Below are 13,823 nucleotides of genomic sequence, written 5' to 3'. Positions count from 1 at the left end.
AAGGACAGTTTTCATTTAGTGGCGTTTGTGGATGCAAAGCTCCTACGGTATCTTTTGGTCACTGTTTTGCCTTTTATTCACTGTTGTTTACAGGTTCAGGTGAAGGTTATCGGAGAAGCGATGAAGGTACAAATTGTATGAAAAACAAAAACTGATTTGAAAATGTATTCGAACAACTACCGCATTTTTTGGAGAGTGCGAGTGTGAATACATGTGGGTGTGTGTTGAGGTGATACTCTGCAAAATGATAACAGCACTTGAAGTTCACGTTCTCCACACGAACAAGTTCCAGATTGACTTGACGGCGATGTTTATTGTCTGTAGTGCTATTAAATGCCCCCTTCTCTCTCTTTTCACTGCCACTTTGTTTGCTATGAGCTCAATTTTCAGACATCATCATACTCCAACATCTGGGAAACGGCAAAGCCACAGCCCCCCTTTGAGCTCATCAGTGTAAAATAGGCATTGACCACATTCAACATGACACAATCTCATTTCCTGTCGGTCGAGTGATGGAAAGTGGTCGGATTTTTCACTCCTTTATGGAGTGAGAGCATTCTGCGGCCTTAGAAATGCAGCAATAATGCCACTTGATAGCCAGACAGAAAAGAGGAGAAACAGACGGATGAAGGAAAGGATGGGTGGATAAGTCCTCCGAATGAGAGGATGGCTGGTAATTCCTGAAACGGATCTTGTCAGGAATTAGAGGCTCTCATTGTGTTCAGGGACTGTGCTGTGAATTGTAATCGCAGGTAGGAACGTGGGCTGTGGGGACGGTGATAAACATCAACTGCGAAAACAAGAACCGTGAGGGCATCATGACACAAATATGTGCAATGGAGAATAAAATCATGTTAAAAGTCCGAAGCCCCATTGAGTGAATGTGCGCCGATTTTGAGCATTCATAGACGTGCGGGTGACTGTGACCTGTAACATTTCTAATTTAGCCAGATGTCAAAGTCTTTTCACTGAGTAAATTTGCCTCATATCTTCCAATAGTAAACGAACAGAGACAGTGTGGGGGATATTTTGCTTCCCATCATGAGTAGGAATAGTGAGAAGTGGCATAGTTATTAAGCCGTGGTGCATACAGGGTCAACCCATTTACTCGGGTTATTTTGAGCTCTCAGGCTGCAGCATGATTGGTCAAGCGTGGGTTACATCTATAGCTGTGGCCATATCTTTTGACAACCCTATTCTCTATTTGAAAAGCGCGATGTTGTTATCATTCTCCGATGATGATGATCTTGGTGGAGGATGACAGCGGTGGCGACAGTCGAGCTAGAATATGTGTTGTTTTCATGTTTCCTGGTGGAGGTCGGTCCTCAGTAAGCCTACAAGTGTGCGTGTGGATTGGATGGTCTACAATGTCTCTCTCTCTGTCCACCTCAGTAACCGTGGAACAGTCGCTCGCCCCTGAATGTGATTTAAATGTCACAATTTCAAGCTGTGCAAGCAGCATCTATTGTCCAATATGACAACATTTTATTCATGTAAGTCCCAACCTTCTCTGTTAGACAGTCCTGCGATTTCTACAGTTACTAACTGTACTTCATCCTGTATAAATCTGTAAATCTTCATGACATTTGATAATTCTGGCTTACATTGGATCATGGAAATATTATCTGAATAAGAAATACATGGGGGAATTTACTGTATTGTTTTGAATTTGATGTTGCCTGTTTTGTTTAGTGTAATGGCCCTTTTGGATGAGCAAAATTGTGTGAGCACCACATTTTTTGAAACATGTTTTTTTTTTCTAATCTAAACCTTTCAAATATGAAGTCATATTTATATTAACTCAATGGTTACTCATTAAGAAAATCTATATCTATGTTTAGCAATTTTCCTGAAACCCCATTTGCTTATTATGCGACCTCATGTGCGGTCCTGACCCAAGTCTGCGAATGTTTGAGAAAGGCCTTGAGAGTAATCACAATTCTCCATGTAAAGGTTTAACTTAATACAGACGATAAGAACACTTATAAGACCTTCATTAGTCAAAGTCGACTAGACTGTTTCTCTGTCCATGTCTCATGCACTAGTCATATCCTGTTAGTCACTGTGTACAGACTTCTCCTAATCCATGTCAGAATGAAATATTTCTCCTGTTCTGCATTTGGCTTTTTGTAATCAGAGCTACTTCTGATTAAGTTAGAATTCTGGCTTAGTCCTTAACTTTTCTCATGCTGATGCATCTCATTGAAAAGTTTGTCAGCCCGTTCTCACTTCCAGCGGGTCAAATACAGCAGCCTGGTCAGTGGCCTTACGCTTCTGAGTTTGACGGTGTAGTTGCCTCTCTAGCTACCCCCTCTGAAAGTCGGAGTGGGTGACTGAATGGATCATACGCTGGAATTTCCCTCCAGAGATTTGTTTTTTTAAGTTATATCATGTAAGTTTACATACATGTATGATATATGTACATAAGGGACGTGACTTGCATAATGTAAGTGATGTATGATGTTTTCCTAAAGCTAACCATATAGGTTTTTTTTCCTAAATTCAACCAATCCATGACAGTTTGACTACATCTGTTTGTCAGCTTTATTTTGAATGTCTAACTGAATTACGTGTTCTCCGTTAACTGATCGCAGAGCCCTTCACATGCAGAACTGACACTGGAGGGTAGAACATCACAGTTGGAAGCTTAAGGCCACTGAAAGCTGCTGTTGTTGACCTTGTTGGGAACGAGAACAACACCTGCTTGGAACATTCCACAGGTAAATCGGTTATTTGGTAGCAAACAGATAGTGATAAACAGTATCATGATTGGGTAGGAGGGGGGCATCCTCGGAAAGGCTCTGTTGTTCATAAGTGAGGATGAGCTGAGGTTCACCGCTTTAATTGAACACATGATTATATAGAAGATATTACTTCACAAAGCTGTTGTTGGCAAACACAGTTGTTTGAAAACGATTGCATCCTGTTTTTAATCACGTTACACGCAGCATCCCAACTTTATTGTAGTCTGGGTTGAATAAAACGGACACAGGATGTTCAGAAACACGGAAGTACATCGGGCATCTACAGGGTAACATATGCCTGTGTGTGTGTGTGTGTGTGTGTGTGTGTGCAATATCAGCATCCCAAAAAAGAGTGTTAGACCCCTCAATAGGTTTTTAATAAGCAAGGAAGTCGTTGTGAGCTAATTATCCACCATCTCAGTAGATTTGCAATTACTGCAGTATTACTCTCATTTCTCTTCCCTCCGCTGTGTTGAATGATCTCTGCGTGTGAGGAGCCAGAGCCCTTGGTGGTGAGAAAACACATGAACTCAAATGGTCATCTGACAGGCATTTCCCAGAACTGATGTGTGTGTTTGTTTGTGTGTGTGTGTGTGTGTGTGTGTGTGCGCGCGCGCGTGTGTGTGTGTGTGTGTGTGTGTGTGTGTGTGTGTGTTTTGTGTTAATGTTTGCCGTGTGGGTGGTTGCAGTGGCAGTTGGAATACGTATGCGCGCGTGCCTCTCCGCGAGCACGCATCAATGTGCTTGGCTGTGTTAAACTAAGTGGGATCTGTTTCAGTGTTGACGGTAAAGCCGAGGTTTCATGTAGCAACTCTAAATTGCTGCCAGTCCATCCATGAAAACTGGAAGCAAACAGTCGACATGGTGTGATGATAAACATGAATAATAAACAGGGTTTTTTTTTTTTTTTTTTTGCAGAGGCAGCATCGAGAGAGACACGCGGAGGCAGCGGGAGAGGGGGAGCCGAGCATCCACGGTGATTTGTATGTGGGGAAGGGCTCTCCTCTGAAGGTGAACAAGCCGCGGCGTGATAGAATAGCTTTGCCTTGTAATCAAGGTGCGTAGAGCATCCTATCCGTGGGAGATTTATTGCTGACTTGCTTTCAGTCGGAGTTACCCCGAAGGAAATCGCAATATTCTCACAGCCAAGGGGCAACAGAGATCTGAAGTTAAGGTGATGGCGCTCAAACAAAAACTCTTCTGATTCATTACGAATTACAATGAACTCGAGCAATTAGGCGTCTAAGCACCTAAAAGTAGCGCATAAAACAAATAAAAAAGCACGTCTCAGTAAATGTATTTCATTCATGTCGATCATCAACAAGTATTGCTCGTCTGTCTTTCAAACGAACGGGCAACAGCGTAGAATTCACATCATAACTTATGTCGCACTTAGTTATGGGCCTCAGCGTCTCCGCCAAGTGAAAGCAGTTAAAGGGCTTTCAGCTGCGAATGTAATATAAATCAATAGTTTATCTCCCTATCTCTCCTCATTAGTGAAATCTCCCAGCTACCACGCTGCAGATTATTGTTTTGTTTTGGAAGACTGTGATCTCCTAAGCACTTTGCGAGAGCCATTAAAGTGCCATTTCCCTTCACCAGAATCCCTCTTCAAGTCATTTTGAATGAGTGTTTTCTGGTCGCTTGATGTTTTTTTTATGTTCATAGTCGGAGTACAAATGTTTGTTTTGGTGAGGAGGAAGGCAGTGAATTTCCCTTTATGTGTGACGTGGTGCTGGTTTTTTCTCAACTTGAGCCGCCCTAACATTCCAGGCAGTTATTGGAGGCATATATCTTTTTTTTTTTCAGAAGAGTGGTTACAAGCTTTTGGCAGGCTGATGGGTTTGTTTTATATAAACACACAACATCATGATCACGATGATCATCCTTGATTATTGCGGTGCCAAAAAACACATTTCAAAAACACTAAGTGATTCATGCAATATTAGGAGCAAGAGCTAATATTGATCCAATACAAACCATTTGACCAACTATTGCTGGGAATAAACAGCATGGCACTTCATTGATGCCATTTTGTGGTTCAGTATGTTGCCACTAGAGCTCACTCTAAAGCAGAACAATACAGACGGTGGGAGTATTCCTCCAGGTCTCCAAAACGGTACTACACATTGTTTCCTTTACATATCCGCTTACACATGGAGGAGCATTTATAATTCTGGCAACATGATGCCTCCCTTCTATATTTGGATCTATTTAATAGCACTCCTGCTACTTAATGCACCTTTTAGGTTTAGTGCTTTGTAACCCCTTCACTGCCCCGTGTTTGAGTTTCTGCAACCTTTCCTGACAAAAGTTGTTTTTGTTTTCTCTGTCGTCTTCACAAAGCTAGTCCGATGTGTCTGAGTCACGTATCTGCTAATGACTTACTAAGCCTCTTAAGTTTAATTCTTCGGGTTGCACTTGAAGCATAGAAAATCTTTGATTTTTCAATCAAGTCATGCTGGAAATGCAGCTCCAGTATCACAACACAATGCCGACACTCTCCGAGAACGCCACTCCTTGCGGATACAGGTGTGTTTGTGTATTCAGGGGCCGCCTTTGGAGTTGGACAGGGACACCATGGGAGACAGAACAAAGACAAGCAAGCCTCGACACTTCTGAGCCAGAAAGAGCCACTCTGTCACGAAAGTAATATGACAAGTGTTCACTTTTGCTGTCACAGGACCCACGGAAACGATCCCTCGGTGCAAGGCGGTGGCAAGTTCAGGAAACAAAAAGCAGGTAAATTGACAGGACAGCGGATAGAGAATGAGTTGAAAGCGGTTTGCAGAGAGTTGGAAAACACCCAGGGGAGAGTGTGGGTAGTGGGTAGCAGCAGAGAAAGAGGGTGAGAGATAGACTTAGAGAGGAGTAATAATGAAGAATGAGAGCTAGTGGGAGGGAGCTGTCAAAAGAGAAAGAAGGTGATCAAGTAGGTGTGCGGCACAGAGGGAGGTAGGGAGATGAAGGGACGAGGTTGGTGCGAGAAAAGGCGAGGAGCGACTGTTTTAATAACTTCAACTTACCACAGGTCAATTGAGACGAGATCTCCCCAAACACACAGGTGCCTTAATAAAAGCCTGGCACATCACATTCAATAACTCACCTCGAGAAACCAATGAAAGCCGCTGAGGCTGTGACAGACATATGAGCCGACATATGGATCTACCTGCCTCTCTGAGGGCTGGCGTTACAGTCATCAAGAGGAGCAAAAGAGAAATCAATACCAAACAATGGGAAAGCAACTTTATTAGCTCTTATTAGACCAGGTTAATGAATCCCACTGCTGTTGCAAAACGCAAGGACACGAGGCTGTGCATGGATTTCTCCCCCCTTGAACCCTTCCATCGCTCCGCCCGGGTGTTTTTCATCTCATCATTCATGTTGACTACGGCGACCGTCACAGTCCCCTGTCGCTCCCGGGTGAGTAAAGCTCCGCGTCGGACGTAATGGCACACATTTTTTCCCCTATAAGCTGCTTGCGCACATGGTGACATATCATGGTAACCACAGCAGTGAGGGTATTGAGGCTGTCAGTCACGAGACAGAAATATTCTTGGAGAGATCAGTGTGTTCATCCTGAGTCTATTTTTAACGACCGAAGCAGAAGTACAATCAGCAGCAAATACACAAATGTCTAACGATGAACCCGCTGTATACCTGTAGCTCTTGTCGACAAGCCGCACGATTCTTCTCTGTTGAATTGACACCTTTACTCAGGGGTGAGTTGGTGGAGTGGATGAAATAGTCATGATGCCTTCCACATCATGACTTTTTCATCAGCACACCTTCAATTAAATATGAAAAACCTTGACTTCCACCAGCAAGCACAATCACCTTGAAATCTGTTCAGCAGGTCGGAATCGTGATGAGTCCTGCTGGCAGGATCAGTCGCTGTGTTTTAAAAATGTGGTTTCAGATTTGTTTCTCAGGCTCACAGTCGGGGGGATAACACGTTGTTAAGCAGAGTTTCTGGGAAATGATGCCATCAATTTTAGACCACTGTAATGTAACCACTCTGGGTGTAATATATGGTACAATTAATGTTAATGGTACTCTCACAGACACATGATGTACCCTGGATGAGATTTAGGAAAATAAAAGTATGATTTATCATGTAAACTATTAGACTTTTTTTTCATCCAGAGTCCTGCAATTAAAAAAAAATTCTTGCACCTCACCAAAACTGTATTAAAAAAGATGTAAGGTTTGTTACAGCAGTGTGTCTTTTCAAAAGTTTTGAGAGTCTATCAAAAGAACAATAAACTTCCCATTTTGTTGCATCCAATGTTTCCTTTGGCAATCAGCATGAGGTTAGACGATCAGGTTCAGTCTGCAAGTGAAAGTTTTTCTAATTGTAATGTGATGATTAAAGTAATTCTAACCCAGATAAAGCAACACTCTAACAAATCACAATTGAGGATGAGAAACTGGAGATTTTCTCCAAATGTGCTCCATTATTATATTTTATCAAAATAATCAATTGGGATTAAAACAGTTTCTAAAAATAAACCTGGATTGACTGAAGAAGTGTGCAATGTGTTTTAAAGGTGATGACACTGAGTGTGAGGATGAGTATCATGTGGTTTGAACAAGCACATGTACAGTAAACACCTACAATAGACTGTGAAATCTAGAAATGACTATACAGTTGTCATCAAAAACTTCATGAAAATATCAGTTGAGTGTTCAACCTGTTGATTTTAGCTGTAATAATTCATCAATTACTTGCAAATGAAAAAGAACTATTTAGGTGTGAACTATTATTTTAGTTTCTCAAAGTTAGTAACTACAGCTTCTCTTTTTCTAATGTGAAAGTTAATATTTTTACACTTTGGACTGTTGAATGTATATATGAATAAGCACTTGTAACTGTTCTTTGTCAAGTTTGACAGCAGTGTTGTTGCTATGGTACATGAACTAATGTTTACATTAATGTTTACACCATGGCAACAACACCGCTGTTTTTTACAGAAATACATTCATCAGCACTGGAGAGAGAGAGCGCTGGTTTTGGATGAAGAGCAGCGTTGTACTGTTGGTTGTTATACCTACATCTTTACAGAGACATGGCTCCACCATGAACTCCTGGATCAAGCAGCAGTTGCACCCGATGCCAACTATACTGTCATTACTATCTTCTCGCTGCTGTTTAAACTCACCCCGATGCAAATTCAAAAAGGCCTTACATGTTTATGTACATATTCACATAAATTACTGTATGTTTGTGCAGCATGAAGGAGTTTACAAACAACACTGTGCAACCTTGCGAGGTGTTGCTGTGAGGACATGATAGGTCAAGCAGATGTGTTGCGAAATCATGAGCTATCCTCGTTAGCAGGCAGCACTGCCACAATAACCATCGTTAAAAGCCACTGCAGGAAATAACAGAGATGTCAAGTGGAATGAACAAGGCACAACCGTTGCCATGAGGATGTTGTGTTATTTTTTTTTTTGGTGCTATTATTGTTCAGTTTGGTTAACTTTAACTTCACATGCACATACAATACATACCTGCAGAAACGCAGATCAACGCCACATACATACTGAGACAAAGACAACACAGCAAAGCTTTCATTACTTATTTTCAATCTTCTCATGACAATAACAATCAAGATAGTAGAGAATGCCGTGCTTTTGCTACTCTACCAGCTGCTCATGTAAAATAAATGATGGTTATGTAATGAAAATACAAAGAAAGCAAAAATTATTAGAAGTGAACAATGAATTAAGAGGCCAAACTGTGTATGTTGACAAGTTTCAAAGCCCCATTTTGACTGGATGGATTTTTTTCTAGGCCAGGTGGGGTTGTGTTAACAGTTAACATCTGACATAAATCCTGTCCACAGTACATACTGTATAAGAGTCACTTTCCACCCAGACTACCAATGATGAACAGCAACAATGACCTTTTTCATCAACCTCACTGGTCCTCCTGTCATTTAAATCCCCTTCAGAGGGACATCCTTGTATTGGATGTAGATCGTAGTGAAGTTAACATCAACATGTGACGAGCCACTTTCTGAGGTACACCTGGTCAACTGCTCGTATGTGCAAATGTTCTTTTGTTCCCTGAGCTGTGATGGCTGAGTGGTTAAGGCGTTGGACTCGAAATCCAATGGGGGTTCCCCGCGCAGGTTCAAATCCTGCTCACAGCGTTCATATTGTCACTTCCACTACACTGGTCCTTAGTTTCAGACACATAGTTAAATTACATTTACAGTTACACAGAGTTTAGTATCCTTGAAAGTATGTAATTTGTTACTAATGCGGCTTCATTTGAAAATTCCATCCCTTGAAACCGTAGCACAAGATCGTATCATTGGGCAAGGCAGCTGTTCAATCTTTATGTGTGAAAGGATGAACATTGACAAATTAAGCAGCACTTTTGATAGGAAGCGTTGTATCACTCATGATAAGCAGTATGGCCGACTCCATCAGCTGTAGTTGACTGGGATCCCCAAATTTGTTCCTAAACAACTGATTTAAAGGAAGCAGCAAATTGCTTTTGCCATAGTGTGACTGACCTGCATGCCGTTAGCTCAGTACATGTTGCTAACACCGCAAGACTCGAGGTTTCCAAGTGGAGTTATGTGCATCGATTTGCAGACTGTGAAGTCACGCACGCACCAGCGCTGTTTCATGGCAGTGATACACAAATTGTCACTGCCCTGTGGTCACAAAAAGAATGATCTAATTATGTTTAGAACATTCATCTACTTTGTTCCGCATTCCAAATGTTTGCTAATTCACACTAAAGACAAAGTCCACCAGTTATCTGAGGCAGATGGGAATGTCATTAGTTTTGAAGGTACAGTATGTACGTTTTAACCAAAATACTGTGCAAAATGTTATTATTTTATTAGTAGTATTACCAAAGTTATCACCATTGGTACAGAGGTGGACATGTAATTCATCCAAGTGTTAAAATGGTTAAAAAAAATAGAAAATACAACTATATAACTTGACTTTAGTGTTAATGGCCGACATTTTGGTCACAAAGACCCCTTTCAAGACCCAACTTAAGAGAGGTTGAGACTGAAACAATGCAAAGGTAAAACAAAATGTGTGGAATTACTAGTTTTCATTGGAATTGATTTTCTGAAATTGCCTGTGTCGCCTCTGACTCATTTTGAACTTTGCAGTCATTGGTGTAGAGAAAGAAGAAGAAAAGAAGAGGCCTCTCAGAGAACTTCAATGGGCTGTGAAAGGGTCTAAATCAGGAGGCTGCCCATTCTGCATTTATAAAAAGGCCACGTCAGTGTTTGTGTGTGTATACTGTAGTTGATGGTAAAAGTGTGGCCAACACAGTCTTTTTCATGTCTGTTTATGTTCTCGGAAATGTTACAAGTACACCAAAGTGTCAGAGGAATCAGATGGCTTGTGTGTGGGGGGTCTGTTTTGTCCTGACGCGTGCTTGTGCCGTTGTCAGGAGAAAAGAGGGAGCCGAAAGGGCTCGAGATAAAGTTGAGGAGGCATTACTCATAGCCACTTGTTGTGTTATTGGTCTTTGTAATAGCTCGACCACCTACTGTAAATATCGCTGTGTTTATCCATGAGTGGCTGAGCAAGGAAAGAGAATTGGCTGATTCACTTAAAGGATTGCATGACTGATCAAAGAAGCGTGGACACCCTGCTGATTTAATAAAACTGTAAAGCGGCTGGCCAAGTTAAACCACATTTGTTATTTTGTTTTTGTTTACCCTTGCTAATACAGTATGTGGTCTTCAATATTAGGGATTAAAAATAACTATTCTGCAGGAGCCCTAACAACAGCCTAGGTGTTGGCAATTATGTTTATCCGAGCTTGTTTTTCAAGTTATTTCACTGGTGCAGTGGAGACATGGGCCTTGTATCCTTTTGTTTGTTTGAATATTACGCTTCAAATTCATTTAGGACACAAAGTTTATTCATAAAACTCTTTGATGTGGGAACTCCTCTTGCCTTGCTGTACAGTAGATTCAGTGCATGTCCTAACACTGACAGATGTGCAGGACTACCCTGCAGGGTCATCTCACCAGGGGCAGGGTGATATTTCTGCCCTGTGTAGGGTAATTATGTCAGGGTGCAGTTTGTTTTACCAGAGGTGGGATGGTGCATCTGTCTTGAAGGGCAATTTTTTCACATTGACTGGGCTGTTTGGCCAGAGGCAGAGTGATGTTTCTGTGATAACGCCTCGCAGCGCTGTCGCAAATAGAAGAGGATGATTTGTGAATTCTGCCCTCAATACACATTACACAAGCACAACATGCTGTTCATTCAGTACAGCACATCATCACTCATTCAGTAGCTGTGGATGGGTGCACATGTACACAAACAGCTGGTTCATTGAAATTTCCACATCTCCATCTTTCCCAAGAGGTTTGAGCAACCTCAAAGGGATTTGCCAGTAAATGTTGACAAGATATGGAGTCTTTTATTCAGAGGGAATTCTGGTATTGTTACATGCTTTAATGTGTAATTGATTTATACTTACCAAAAGTTTTTAATCGGTCCCAGTAGATCACTTCCGTTGATCGCCTTGACACTGCTGCAATGGCTGCAATGTAATACTTTGGAGCACCTATGACTGTCCAAGAATGTCCGCTAAAAGTGCGGGTTTCTTCTACTGACCAGATGAAGCTGTTATTGTAAGTGTCTGAAAACATTACGGAAAAGATTCCTATGTATATAGAACTTTTTGCCAAATAATGACAGATGTTTTTTCCCGCAAGATTTGAGGAGTTTGGCGTTTAAGTAAATAAGCTGCTAGGCTGCTAGCAAGAATTGAATTAAAAAGTCAGTGTTAAGGTGACGGTTTGGCTCGCATAATAGTAATAACATGACTTTCATCCAGCCAATCAGGGACTGAGTTCTGTGTGAGGCAAACACGAACTAGTGACTGTTTTGAGGAAATAGTTCTTTTAAGCATAACTATGATCTTTTCCTCGCCTCTATTTTGAAAAATGCTGCACGTCCGTTATTGGTCACTTGACCACAGAAGAGACTGCTGATAGACGAGAAATGATACAGTGACACGGTGAATCGATGGCTCTGTATCACATGCTGGTGTGATACTGGCCTGTTCACCTCCACGTTTCTACAGTAGATGTGACGAGGATGTATATGTAAAGGAGCGGAAGGAAAAACAAAGACTTACTGAGAAACACTGAGTAAAGAAGCACAAAAATTGAATGTGTGCTAACAGCTAGACCTACCTTGAAATATTTACCACATTAAAAAGCAAATGAATGTCTGACTGGAGGGACTGACTGGCAACCTGTTTCGGTGTGAACCCTTGCTCTCACCCAGTGCATGCTGGGACTGGCGCCAGCCTCCTGTGACCCTGAGTAAGAGCAGAGAGAATAAATGGATGAAACCTTTTGCCCTTTTAAAAATGCTATTAGTTTGAAATTCTTCTCTGAAAAAGAATGTGCATCTTTCATGTCGATGCAGAACAGGTCGCAATTATTTTGTGAAAACAAAACAGGGATACGAGACCTTGTGTCATACGTAGAAAAAGAAAAAATATGTTTCTGCTCTGTGTTGGAAGTGATCAAGAAGGGCTTTCTATTAAATGTCAGCTCACTTTTTTTTATTCTAACTTTAATTAAAATCCTTGTGTTTTGAACTTGCCCACAAATTGTTCCCTTTTTGCATAACACTATCTTTTCAATGTTCCCCTCAGTGAAATGGGAAAATGTCTGTGAACTATACCTGTGCTGATTTATGTGTGCTTCAGGAACTGTAATAGAATATGAAACATTTTAATTCTCCACGGCATTTAGTCCTTACTGTTCATGGAGGTGATGCTATCAAACCAGAAGTCACATCACACCGCGTCAATTAACCGAATCAAACAAAACAGGACGTGGGCGAGGACTGCGATTCATCTGAGCTTTTAAAAAGGTTTGTAATCAGCCTTGGACGCGTTTTTTTTCTGTTAATGTCATTACTGTTCATGAAACAGCTGAATGCCACAGCGCAGAAGAATGGCGTGGCCTTGATGATGCCTGACAACTGGAGGTGTTGTGTGCTAAGTGAAATGCTATTCTTTTCAATGGTAAGGTTAGCAGCTTTTGTGGCTCACTCAACTGGAGGCATGCAGGTCTGACTGCAAAAATTGTTAAACCATCCATTTTAATGGAGATATGCAGGTGGGAATTGTTCATCTGTTTCATAATGATACAGTCCGTTTAAATCCTACATAAGGTGTGTGTCAATTTAAAGAGCATCAAGTGCACAATGTAGAAAAAAAGCTCTCACTCAGGGAGTCAAACAGCCTTGATAACTTTTCTTTTGTGTCTCTTTATAAAGTAGTTACAGTCTTTCCTGTTAAGAAACTGACAAGAGCGTGTTGCCCGGCAACATCACACTTTAACTCGCATGTCAATATATTTTTATCATCAATCCTGATCGCTTCCCACTCGGGGCAGAGGAGGGTCTCTGTTTGGGAAGCACTCAGACTTTTTTTTTTAATGAGACAAGCAGGCAGTGGTGGTTTCTAACCTTTCACTCAAGCACTGTACTTGAGGACTAAAAGACACTACTTCCATGTTGCATTTCTGTTTCATGCTGCTTTATATTTCGACTCTTGTATTGGTACTTTCGACACCATTTGTTTTACAACTTGTTGTTCCTTCCATCATGTCTCAAGTGTTTCTTTATTTAAAATTCTGCTACTTCTTAAGATAGATAAACTATTTAAAACCCCCCTTGTATTCGCTGGGAAATACATTATCAAAGAGATGAAAACAGGCTGTTTTTTGTTTAAAGATTTTTTATGGCATAGACACCTTTATTAAGCAGTAGACAGACAGGAAATATGGGAGAGAGAAGGGGATGTGACATGCAGCAAAGGACCTTCGGGCGGAATCGAACCAGGGTCGGCTGCATATGTGGCATGCGCTCTAACCACTCAACCACCTGCGCGCCTAAAACAGGCTGTTTTTTGCAGCTTGTGAAAAGAAAACATTGTAGAGATACATTGTTCTCAAAACAGCGATGATACAAACATAATGATTGTACAGAACATAACACAGTCCCATAGATAAAATGATCAAAGATGCTTCGGTGCTAGAAAAACACATATATTTTCTC

At 41.2% G+C, this 13,823-nt stretch overlaps 1 non-coding gene across 1 annotated transcript; it reads left to right on the top strand.

Moving 5' to 3' along the window:
- Nucleotides 1-8,820: 8,820 nt before the first annotated feature.
- On the top strand, nucleotides 8,821-8,902 carry trnas-cga (transfer RNA serine (anticodon CGA)). Its single transcript has one exon. It is a non-coding gene; the product is annotated as a tRNA-Ser (tRNA).
- The last annotated feature ends 4,921 nt before the right edge of the window (nucleotides 8,903-13,823 follow it).

The sequence above is a fragment of the Sparus aurata genome, chromosome 21 (genome assembly GCF_900880675.1).
Source record: "Sparus aurata chromosome 21, fSpaAur1.1, whole genome shotgun sequence".
In the NCBI taxonomy this organism is placed as follows: Eukaryota; Metazoa; Chordata; class Actinopteri; order Spariformes; family Sparidae; genus Sparus; species Sparus aurata.
The sequence above is the reverse complement of the archived record's forward strand: the minus strand, read 5'-3'. Positions and strand labels throughout refer to the sequence as shown.